A 12,978-nucleotide genomic window follows, 5' to 3' on the forward strand; every position below is an offset into this window, starting at 1 on the left:
ATTAAAACTGGGTGCATATAAGGCACCTTCACATTTTATTGGGAATGACTGACTGCCGTTTTTGCGGTGTTTTTTAATGTTTAGATCAATGGTTTAGACCTGCGCACATGGCATCGGGTTTTTCTTAGCGTTGAGCTGTACAACCAATTACATACGTTTCTGTTGAGCTTATGGAACACAGGAGCCAATCAGAGGCGTTAGATTAGTCACCGTGAGCGAGCGCGCTCAGTAACTGAAATTTTCGCGCTCAAGATTTCAGTCTTCAAACCAAAATGCTGAAGCGATTATAGGTAAGAGATTTTTTTCGCTGTTTCACAAAATTATGACTAAAGTTGTTGTATAACTAGTGGTAAACTAAAGTCATGGACATATCGGCTGTGTAAGCTAGCCATATAGGAATTTTCTTTGTTACCAATTGTAATTTACAGTATCAAGAGCAGCCTACGCTCACCGGCCACTTTATTAGGTACACCAGTCCAACTGCTAATTAACTCAAATGTCTAATCAGCCAATCACATGGCAGCAACTCAATGCATTTAGGCATGCAGACATGGTCAAGACGATCTGCTGCAGTTTAAACTGAGCATCAGAATGGGTAAGAAACATGATTTAAGTGACTTTAAACGTGACATGGTTGTTGATGCCAGATGGGCTGATCTAAGGATTTCAGAAACTGCAGATCTACTGGTTTCTGATCTACAACCTTCTCTAGGATTTACAGAGAATGGTCAGAAAAAGAGAAAATAACATGTGGGCGAAAATGCCTTGTTGATGTCAGAGGTCAGAGGAGAATGGCCAGACTGGTTTGAGCTGATAAAAAGGCAACAGTAAAGCAGGTCGCACACCAGAAGCGCCGCTCGGCGCCGCAACACGGCGCGTACATGACAGTTTAAAGTATCACACACCAGACGCGCACATTCGACTGATATTTAACATGAAACTAATCAGATGGCGCTCTGTGGCGCGGCTGAAAAATGAACTGCGTCCTGAGCCGTCGCCGGGCGCCGCCGACAGCCGCCGACTTGCGGCGCCGGTGTGTGTATCCTGATAGAAACCTATGTTTAGAATTCTAAAATACATGGCGCTGCGTGGCGCTGCGCGGCGCGCCGCCGAGCGGCGCTTCTGGTATGCGACCTGCTTAACTCAAATAACCACTTTTTACAACTGAGGTGTGCAGAAGGGCATACCTGAACGGCAGGGGTGGACTGGCTATAGGGAGCACTGCTATCATTTCCCGGTGTTAAATCAACTGATCGATTCTATCATCTTGTACTGCAGATGCTCATCATCTTCGCTGACAAACTGCTCACATCAGGACCGCAGTGGAGTTTGGCTTTGCCTTTTCCTGTCAAATCTGTCCGGTGATGGAGGACGACGCTGAGACAACTCTTTCTTGTTCATGCGCCAGGCATCATCAAGGTCCCCTCCACATCTTGACCGTCCCATAACATGACGTAAGAGCTAAGATACGTGATATTTCACCTAAAGCCATTAGCAAACTTTTTAACATATTTTTGAGGGTAAAGATATAGGTCTTGCTTTATGTTTGTTAAAGGAACACCACTCTTTTTTGGGAAGTAGGCTCATTTTACAACTCCCCAAGAGGTAAACAGTTGAGTTTCACCATTTTGTTAATATATTCAGTCAATTTCTAGGTCTGGCGGGTGCATGTATAGCTTAGCTTAGCATAGATCATTGAATCAGATTAGACCATTAGCATCCCTTTCAAAATTTTCAATAAAAGTTTCCTATTTAAGACATTGTGCATTGTACTGTGCAGTAAGGCTCCATTAGTTAACATTTGTTAATTTAACTAAACTAATTAAACAACAAAAACTACAAAATCTTTTAATATTAGGGGCTATTTGTATCTTAGTTTGTATACTTAAAGGTGCTGTATGTTTTTGACTCTTCTAAAGCTTCAAAATACCATATGTTTGCAGATAATGAAGAAACATGCTAAGCGAGCAGTCTTTTTCATTTGAAAAACAATGTTGATGTCAGATATTCTGCTTTAAAAATGTGTTTTCCGTGCCAGAAAGCTGTCTTTGTTTTGGTTCTTTCAACCTGCTTAATCCTAGCTAATTATATTTCAGCCCCCGGGTTGCCTTTAAGGAAAACATTTCATTTCAATTCATTCATTCATTCATTCATTCATTCATTCATTCATTCATTCATTCATTCATTCATTCATTCATCCATCCATACATCCATTCATTCATTCATTCATTCAGAAAAGCTCTGAAAGCATGCGTCTGTGACTGAAATGCGGCCTCTGGTGGACAGTAGCAGCCTCCGAAATGAGACGCAGAATCAGAGTTCGACATCAGGTTATTAATTAGCAAGTAATATAAAGATTACAAGCGCTAAGAATACATATGGTGAGCAGGTTACATTGTAACCCTGTGTCCTAACAACACTCTACGTGACGAGATTTGCAGCGATAAGCAATTGGGCTGTTTGCACCAACACGGCATGAATTTAAATACAGCCATTCAGAACCACAGAATAGAGCAATCACGGCACCTCAATGAAATGGTAAGGTTTATAATCTAATTAATACATATTAAACCTGTTTAACAATATTAAATGTAGATGCTGAGTCACTGAAATGTGTTGGTTTGCACCAGGGCCAGAGTGGGACTCCTTTACAGGCCTGGAGTTTCAGACCTTACACCAAATCCCCTCAGTTCAAGACTGACTATAGTAAAATTTCCTATTCAGTATCTAAGGACATTACCACAACTTTTTTAAAGGACACAGCTGCTTTAGAACTTCAAATGTTTTTCATAAATATGAGAATATTAAAGGGTAGCTAAATCTCCAACACTGTTCTTTAAAACATCACAATGTCCTTTCCTGCAATATCTGAACATATACTCTGTGCAAAATTCTTTATAGATATCCAGTCCTTTGTAACGGTGGTCACACAAAAAAGAAAATATCTACACCTACATATGCAAGTAACCCAAACAGTATTATATGTCTTAACACTAAAAATGAAAAGAAAAAAAAATACTCTGATGAGGTTCGAAATGCAGGTAGTCGGCGTTGTAATGCAAGGTGCTAACCACTTGACCACAATGGCGCTGTTATGATGGTGCATTCGGAATAAGAAAATAAGTATCGCACTGTTCTCTGCAAGACTCTTTTAACCACAGTATTACTTTCTATTGATGGCTTAATCTTTCCCTCCCTTTTTTAGACTTCAGATCAAGTTATGTCAGATTTTTTAATGTAGTGAATCATCTGATTTTCATTGAGCAGGTGTAATATTCATTAAAATTAATTATTTGAATTCTTATATTCACTAAGGTGCCGCTGTTTGGGGTCGAATGATAGTTAAGTCATCATTAACCTGCAGGCTGCATTTTGGTCACGGGGCTGCAAGGATATAAATAGAGCGAATCTGCGGCAAAATAATGAATAAAAAGAGTGAGGCTATTGTCAAATAAATAAATAAATGAAAAAAGTGTGACTGCTGAGAGTGCAAGCAGCTAGGAAGACCGGCCCTCGCGGCCAAAAAACGGACCGGCCCACCCGGAATTCTCCCGGTCCTCCCGATTAGCCAATCCGGGCCTGGTTTGCACTGAGTCAAGTTCAATTTCAAATGGTTTATTTTGTTTTCATGATCTGAGGTAAACTATCTGCTGCTGCTTTCAGTAGTATGGCAATAAATGTCATGTAAAACGGCATTCAAACTCACATTATTAGCATTAAACACTGAATTAAGCACATGAGCTGTACCTGAGGTGATCATTGTCAGCTTTCTGTTGTTTCCACTTCTAAAATATAAATTTCAGGTACAAATTATATATATATACATATATATATATATATATACATATATATATATATATATATATATATATATATATATATATATATATATATATATATATATATATAAATATATATAATAAACCTTTAACAGGTCAAAATCATAGTAGTAAACTGATTGAAGTCGTAACTATTTTATTAAATAGAGGTAATGACTAATAAAATTCAGCTATATTTTTAAAACTAATATTAACACAGTAACTGTATTAAACATGGATGCAGTTTAGACTTGTAAAGTCTTTCATTGGAAAGTGTCACAAATTGTATTTTATAATTATTTTGCTATTTAATTTGCTGAAATTATATTTATACAGTTGAACTTGAAGTCAAAAAGTATTAGTCACCTTTTATTTTTTTCCCCCTTTGTAAATATTTTCCCAAAGCATGTTTAACAGAGCAAGAACATTTTCAGAGTATGTTGGATACATTTTTTACTTCTGGAGAAAGTCTTTTGTTTTATTTCAGCTAGAATAAAACCAGTTTATATTTTATTTAAACACAATTTTAACGTCAAACTTATTAGCCCTTTTAAGATTTTTTTTTTTCGATAGTCTACAAAACAAACCATCATTATACATTAACTTGCCTAATTACCCTAACCTGCATAGTTAACCTAATTAACGTAGTTAAGCCTTTAAATCTGACTTTAAGCTGTATAGAAGTGTCTTGAAAAAGATCTGGTAAATTATTTACTGTCATCCTGGCAAAGATAAAATAAATCAGTTATTAGAGATGAGTTATTAAAACTATTATATATGATAAACGTATATGTATATCTAATTTGTTTTAAATATAACAAACATAATATAAAAATAAATATTCTCAGATATATTCTTGAATGTGCGTATTTATATATACACAATAAATAAACACAGTACACACACAATTTAGGTCAAAACAAACTTTAATTTTGGATGCGAATAATCACAATTGATTTTTGCCCAGCACTAATGATATTATTTAACATAATAAGAATAATAATAAGAATAATAATAACATTATTTTATTCCTCATTCCAAAAGTGCATATTCACAAGCGTCTGGAGTTAGGCTTAGATTTAGCCGGCTTCAATCTCCTACTATAGTAAAAAAGTCTCCTTCATCTGTGATGACCTAAGAGTGAGTAATTCTTTTTTTTCACTGTACCTTTAAATTCACTGACTAAGAATACCAATTTAAATACAGAAAAGAAAAACACGTTTATTTGATGCATGTTGTGCGAAATCTTTGGCCACAAATGTTTTATGAATGAAATGCATGTGTGTGTGTTTGTGTGTGAAACTATGACTCTCATTGCATCTCTGTGGGATTTGATGAGACGGGTGCCCCACGCTTGATTAAAGGTTGGAGCTCACATTATCGCGGTCGGAACCACGCGCTCCCGAGAGAGTTTAGCAGAATAATTGATAACGAACTGAGAATCCCAGCAGGACTTGCAAAGAGGTAAGCACAGCTGCGCTAGTCCCCTACTGCGCACATCAGTGCTAAAATCAGCCAACGGTGGAAATTACACCACCGCTGCCCCACGTGGGACCAATACTGAGAATAAGCAAGAGGAAAAAACAGGAAAAAAAAAAGAGCGAGAAGTGAGATTGCGAGAAAGGGTTGCATCATAAGGCAGCAACATAGCTGGCTTTCACAACAACGCACACACAAAGTGTTGTGTAAAACACGTCAAGCGATCAAGTCAAGAAGTTTTAAAATGACAAACACTGAATAAGACTTATTTTTCTTAACAGATTTCATGCTGTCCATTGGATTAAAGTAATAAGAGGCCGTAAAATAAACAGAAAAAAAGATTTAAATAAGATTCCTTAGATTTACTCAATTTTTTTAGGTTGTAAACAGTTCAGTTCTGAATTCACTTTATTTTGATGGTATGTTTGATAAATTTAAGTTACAATGCATCTTCATGCCAACTAATTCTCATTAGATTATAAGCAGACTGTTAGGGCTGGGTTGGGGTTAGCGCTAGTGTAAGTTGACATGTACTTGCAAAGTTTCTTATAGTCAGTTAAATGTCTGTTAAAGGAGCAGCGTCATCAGATATTAAGCAAACAGTTTACTAATACTCAAATGGACCATAATAATGTGTTACCCTGAATTTAAACAAACAAATTAAGTTGAGCATTACTAAATTTAATTTGTTTGTTAAATGCAACATATAAAAATGCTTGCAATAATTAAGCAGACATTATTTTTGCAGTGTAGTTATACTTGCTCATTTGTTAAATTATCTGGATGAGCAATGTGCATACACACTCTGAAAACATGTATTTGATGATATAACATGTGAGGTTATGAAACAGTATGCTGTAGCAAAGTATGTTTTAAAAAGCAAGCAGAATTTCATGCTGAACAGATAGTTGAACATTGAAAAATGAGCATTGTTAGTTCTCCCTTACATGTCACAAGCCTGTTTTTCAGTTTTTTTCCTGCTGAACACAAAAGACGATATTTTGAAAAATGTTGTAGCCATTGACTTCCATAGTATTTGTTTTTTCTACAATAGATGTCAATGATTACAGGTTTACAACATTCTTCGAAATATCGTGTTTAATAGAAGAAAGAAGCTCATAAAGTTTTGAAACCACTTGGAGCCCTCATGTTTATTTGTGGGTGAACTATATTTAAATTCATTATTACTTGGTGTTTGCTAAACTGTAGGGCATCCCATTTCTCATTTTAGCTCAGGAAAGGTGCTTAGCACATCAAGATTTTGCCAAGTTGGGATCCTGGATTAACGTGTTGATTCTGCAACATAATTTTTTATTTTTATTTTTTTAATAATTATTTTTTCTGGGTTTTCACCTTTATTTTTGATAGGACAGTAGAGAGAATTGACAGGAAAGCATGGGGAGCAGAGAGAGGGGAAGGATCGGCATAGGGCCACAAGGTGAATTGAACCAGGGTCGCCGCGCAACATAATTTAAAAAAAACGTAATCCATACCCAGCTAATCCATACTTAACGCTAAGGATTTTTTCTACTGGCCGATCGGTCCAGTGGTTTAGATTTGTACTTGCCCTGCCAAAATTTTCACTGGCCCTACCAAAAAAAAAAAAAAGGTAATAGCTATTACTTAGCCACATATTTGAAATAATTTGTCAAAAGCCAAACATAATTGTATACATGCACTTTTTATTCAGCATAACTTTTCTTTAAATACAACTGCCAAAGTGCCAATTAAAAAAAAAAATACAATTGTGATGAAAAAGAAATTTGGGAAATTTATATATATATATACACACACACACACACACACACACACACACACACACACATATATATATATATATATATATATATATATATATATATATATATATATATATATACACACACACACACACACACACACACACACACACACACACACATATATATATATATATATATATATATATATATATATATATATATATATATATATATATATATATATATATATATAAGCGAAAAGCACTTTAATTTTTATACCCACAGACATCGTCACCTAATATAAATCAGAGAGGTAAAACTTTTTTTATAGCCTCATTTCAGTTGTCAAGTTTTGTAAAAATCTATCGAATCAATCAATCTTTTAAAATTATGCATTATAGGCTTAATATATAGAGAGAAATAACAGATGAAGCGAGACTGCAATCGGATTACATTTTACAAGATTGAAATTAGGGTTGGCTGATGTTGACCAATTTACACTGTCTAAAGTGAAACATCGCGATGGACGATGGCATTTTCGTCGTAGGCGGGGGCTGGGGATCGTTGTTAAATATCAATTAATCCATAACAAATTAATTAAATGTAGCCTACCGTTTTCACTACCTGACCCACATGGTCTTTGCTTTACCCATAACCACAACATAAAAGTTACACACAAATTACCACCAGTCAATCACTTTTTTCCTGCGGGACTCTGGAATGAATAGGCAGAGTGATCTGTGTCGTTATAATGGCTTTTTTCCCCACAGCTGGTGGAGAAGACGAGAGTTTGTTTGGAGTTCACTGTAATTTGTATTGTGATTGATAATATCTTCCTTAATATTATTATTAAGAAAATAATAAGAAGATGATAGGGCTCGATCGTTTTGGTCGCATATGCGCCTGAAATTTTATCTATGCAACTTTAAAATATATTTGGAAGCATTTGGGCGAGTGCATACATTTTCACTGTTTTCACTGCAAAATCCTGACCGCGTGCGCGGATTTAGGAGACATTTATGCAGAATGCTTCTTTCCACCTAAAAACGCCAAGCGCAGCACTTAGGAACAGATTAACAGTTGTTATGTGAACTTGCTGAAGTCAAAAAGCCTGCAATGCTTGCCCCGTCTTTGAACTCTTCTTATTGGCCCACTGCTCTAGAACTGACAACAAATGATTGGTTAATATCAGCTGTCAATCACTCAGTCAATGCCTTCTGCCTTCAGATGACAGGAGCTACTGTACAACCATGAAAATGTGAAGCGCTGAAGATGAGAGAATGAAAATAACACTGACAGATTTTGTTTTAGAAACCACCTACAGTTACTAATAATGGCACATCTTATTAGTGATCATGTGCTGAATGTTAATCCACCATTTATACTTTTCCAAGAGTGGATAAAAGACTTCAAGTCTGCTATGAAAATAACTAAAGCCATTCACTGTAAAGTCTGTGGGACGGGGTTTGCAGGTAACAGCGTTTGCCACTAAATCTACACATTTTAAGCGTGAGAGGTGCTGTACAATCCTTCATTTAATCCTCACGATGCTAGCAGCCGTGCAAGTGGCAGCTATAAATAAAATTTAACACCTCATGAAAATACCGTTAATGCTGTTAAGATGACATGCAAATAAATTGATCGTGATGCCGGCGCAGCATCGGGAAGTTTGTCAGCCATCGGCGATGGACAAGGGCATCGTCTATCCCAACCCTAATTGAAATATGAAAAACTATCTGTAATATTTCAGCCTTCTTTCATTTCGTATTCGACATGAAACGCACATTTACCAGTAGGAATATTATCCCACCCTACTCATAATTCTCCCTTCATATAGCCGTATATATGGCTATTACACAATCATAATACACCGTTACATAGCCTGGTTCGTTGGATCATATTGCTTTCCCACTACACTCGATTCGGTTCAGAGTTTGTTTTAAACGAGCCGAGACCACCTCATTTAGGCGATCTCGGACCAATTTTTCTGTCACAGATCCGAGTGCTATTGTGGGATTCACATTTGCTAAATGAACCGTGTTAACTGGGCAAACAAAACAGTTTCCTAAACAAACTCTTAGGTGTGAAGCACCCTAAGACTGTATTTGCATGCAAAAAACAGTCACAGCCAATTAAACTTCAGTGACATGGCAGTAATTTTTTTTAGTGCATGTAAATGCGGCAGATTGGAAACGCAAGTTTGTGTGACGAAGTTTCGCAAGCTTGGAGTCTAAGGGTGCTTTCACACCTGTGAATCAATTCAGTTGTTCCGAAACAGGGATTAAAAATGTTACATTGCTGCTCTTTGCTCTTGGAGCGGTTCACTTTCACACTGCAAAGTTTCTAATCGGACCAAAAGAGCTAAAACAAGTTACGTGTGAGTTAACCCTCCTCACATTGGTCAGAGTGTCAGGGTTTATTTTGCAGAGTCCCGCTCAGCTGTCAGGAGAGGTGGTGGTTTGGTGGTAGGGGTGTGGGAGGGGTGAGAAGGGTGCGTGACGTAGCCTATTTGAGGACCGGGAGGGAAAGGCGAGATTCCCAGGAGTTTATCAATCGTTTGCGGGCATCCGGAAACTTCCCGACCTACTCATAATTCTCTCTTCATATATTCGCATGCCTATTACATATCCATAAAACACTGTGATATAACCGCGCTCGGATCGTATCGCTTTCTCACTGCAATCTATCCGCTCCAGAGTTCGTTTCAATTGAGCCGAGACCACCTCATTCAAGCGATCTCGGAGCGATTGATTTGAGACCAATAAAAGATAAAACCTTGACCTTATGTAAAGAAATTTAAATACACTCAAAAAATAACTGATTGGATTAACTCAATTTAATTGAGGACAGGATTTCCATCCAATACATTTGTTTAGCACCAACTAAAAAAAAAACTATTTACACAACTAAATGCAGTTGAGTTAGTCCAACATGATGTTATCAAATAAAAGTTTAAATACATTTGTGTTTTTATTTTAACTTAAACTCAAAGGTCAGATAATACCATGTATGTCTATAATGTGTCATACATTTTGAAGTCTCTTAGTTTTATTTAAAGTTATTGTAAATGAACTAGTAGAACTAAAGTGAAAATTAAACTCTAACAAATCTTTCTATTAACTTTAAACACCTAAGAATGCTTCTATTGTCAACATTTCTTTCTCTTAATTCAATCCCACGCAAAGCATGGTGAGAACTACAAATCTCCTAATCAGTTCCATCATGTTGTCACGACACAAAGCGCTTAAGTTAACTTAATGGTTTACAAATTTAGGTGGACGGAACATAAAACAAATAAACAGGTCAAAGAAATTAGCATAATTGTGTTGTTTGAGCTCATTTTAAACCGGTAGTTAGAACAAACAGCAGTAAGCTCCATACGACCGAATTTTGCATGTTCAAACTCTAGTGTGACCGCGGCTTACTTGCAAACCCAGCATAAATGCTTTACAATATATCCTTATTAAATACTGCATCTGCTTCCCTCCAACAGCTTCTTCAGCCTAACCTTTTTAAGCAACAACAGACACACGTTAGATGGCAATCAAATGAGCATTGAAAAATCTGATTAGAGAGTTTTTCCTAGGCTCCAGAATATTTGATTATATAATTGAAACTACGTCAATGGGACAGATGCACGGACACAACAAATGGATCTGTTCGACCACCAGACCACAAGTGTATCTACCGTATGTTCTTTGAAACACTTAAAGCCCTGAGATCAGAGAGCCAACTGATACAACAATACTTGCGCATGTACCAAACATAGTTGGAGCTTATTTCTGTCTTGGGTTTGCCTTATGAAAGACTTCATTTCAAAGAAATCTCAAATCCAAAGGGGCAATTTTATAAAATGGCCTACTAATACCACAAAACAGATGCAGGAAGATGCTGCGCGGACGACAGAGAGAAGGAGAAAAAGATGAAAAGAGGACTTATTTGTGTGTGATTAGGCTAATGACCTGTATCCTGTTTATCAGACTGGAACAATCGACTCTAATGTTAACACTATGACGCTACGATGCAGGGTTAATGATGTCACGTACACACCGCAATCACGCTCCCCCATAAGGTATTGCGGGTAGCAGGTCTACCTAATGGATTCAGAAGACGGAGATGGGAGATTGAAAAGGGCAATCAGGACGTCTTTGTTCTTGACGTAGAGCTGCTTCATGTGTGTGAGGAAGATATTCACGCTCGGCCGTAATGAGCCAAACACTTCTTTAAATGTGAAACTCTCCATCAACACGCTTGCTGTCGAAAAACACACATCAGTTGTTCATTTTCTTTTTTAAAACGGTCAGAGAAGCTGAATAGATATAAATATTAATATTTTACTTCAAAACGACCATGTTTACAGGGATTTTATAAATGCATTACTGTAACATAGTGCTGAATATTAAGGAGAAATGTATGTGGACAAATAAGAATGAAAAAAAAAACTATATTAATTACTAATAGTCAGTGGTGTAAAGTAACAAATTACATATACTCAAATTACTTTAAGAAGTTTTTCTCAGAAATTGTAATTTACTAAGTAGTTTTAAAAATGTGAACTTTTACTTTCCTTTGAGTACATTTTTTTGTGCTGTATCGGTACTTTTACTCCTATTTTCCTTCAACCTGAAGCCACTACTAGGGTTGGGCTGACCTACATGCGCATATATGAACCCTATATGCAGTATATATGCACATTAGGGATGCCACGGTTCTCAATATAATATTGAATCGTTCGGTACGACCTCCACGGTTCAATACGCACTTGTGAATTGCGGTTTTCTCGGTTTTGCGTTTAAATAATTTAAGTGCGTTTTAAATCTCCCCGAATTGACTGTGTGTGTCTGTAAGGGCCTACTCACACTATGCCATCCTTACCGTGCCCAGGCCCGTTTCCCGGATCGTTTGAGAAGTGTGAGTGCGCTGAATCGGACTCAAGCACAGTTCACTTGGCCGGCCCTGGCCTGGTTGGAAGAGGTGTGCCTGAGCACGGTTCACTTGGGCTTTGGCACGGTACGCTTGTGTGATTGCAAAACGCGCCAAAGCCCGAAACTGAAAGCAAGACGTGACTTTTAAGGGGCTGTTTCATATGGATTTATTAATCATTTTTACTGTTCAGTGAACGCAAACTGCCGTAGTTTATCAAAGACGCATACTCCTCAATGCACGACAGCTGTGGACCTTCAGCAGACCTCATTCCTGCAGCACGAGAGCTTTATGATTGTTTATAAGCGCCAAAAGTGGCGGATCTGTTCGGCGAAATATCTGACTGCGTGGCACCGCATCCTTAAGGACTGTTTGGAGAAATATTTTACTACATGTCACTGCATAACAAACGACTGACATGATATAACTAGAGCAATCTCCACTGTGCTGCTGAGTGAGAGAGCGCTTCTCACTGAACAGCGCAGCAGCGATGACGTAAGGGTGCCGAGGCCCGATATGGTGTGAGTGCGGGCCGTCGGGGGAGACGGGAGGGTGGACAAGTGTGCTTTGGCCCGGTTCGAGGCAACTGTACCTAGTGTGAGTACGGCCTAAGTCCATGAGCTGAGATGAGGAAACTCCTCCCCGCGAGTAAATATCCAATCACTATGCTCTAAAGTTAGGAGGCGCTTGACCATCATTCCACACTTTAACATTGCGAGCGGCGGTGAAGTGAGGTAACAGTACAAGGAAGCGGCGGCGAAGTGAGGCAACAGTACGAGAAAGCGCCGGCGTCTTTCAAATCTGCAATGTGAGGACATTTCTGTTTTGCCAGTAGGCATAATGCCAATAAAAGAAAAAACGGTGAACAAAAAATAACTGTGCGAGCATTGTTTTACACGTATAACCATGACTGCACAACTGCAGCGCCATGACCCAGCAATATCACTGTCTGAAGGCAGGATAGCAGAGAAGATAATAAAGTCCTCCAAATAGCAACAATCCCTCTGTGAATCTTT

General features: G+C 37.7%; 1 protein-coding gene across 2 annotated transcripts in view; it reads left to right on the plus strand.

Moving 5' to 3' along the window:
- ap3b1a (adaptor related protein complex 3 subunit beta 1a) overlaps window positions 1-12,978 on the plus strand; it is a 762,544-nt gene that overhangs the window by 536,717 nt on the left and 212,849 nt on the right. The gene's annotated exons all lie outside the window — the stretch shown is intronic.

The sequence above is a fragment of the Danio rerio genome, chromosome 21, assembly GCF_052040795.2.
Source record: "Danio rerio strain M-AB ecotype USA chromosome 21, GRCz13ab, whole genome shotgun sequence".
Classification (NCBI taxonomy): domain Eukaryota; kingdom Metazoa; phylum Chordata; class Actinopteri; order Cypriniformes; family Danionidae; genus Danio; species Danio rerio.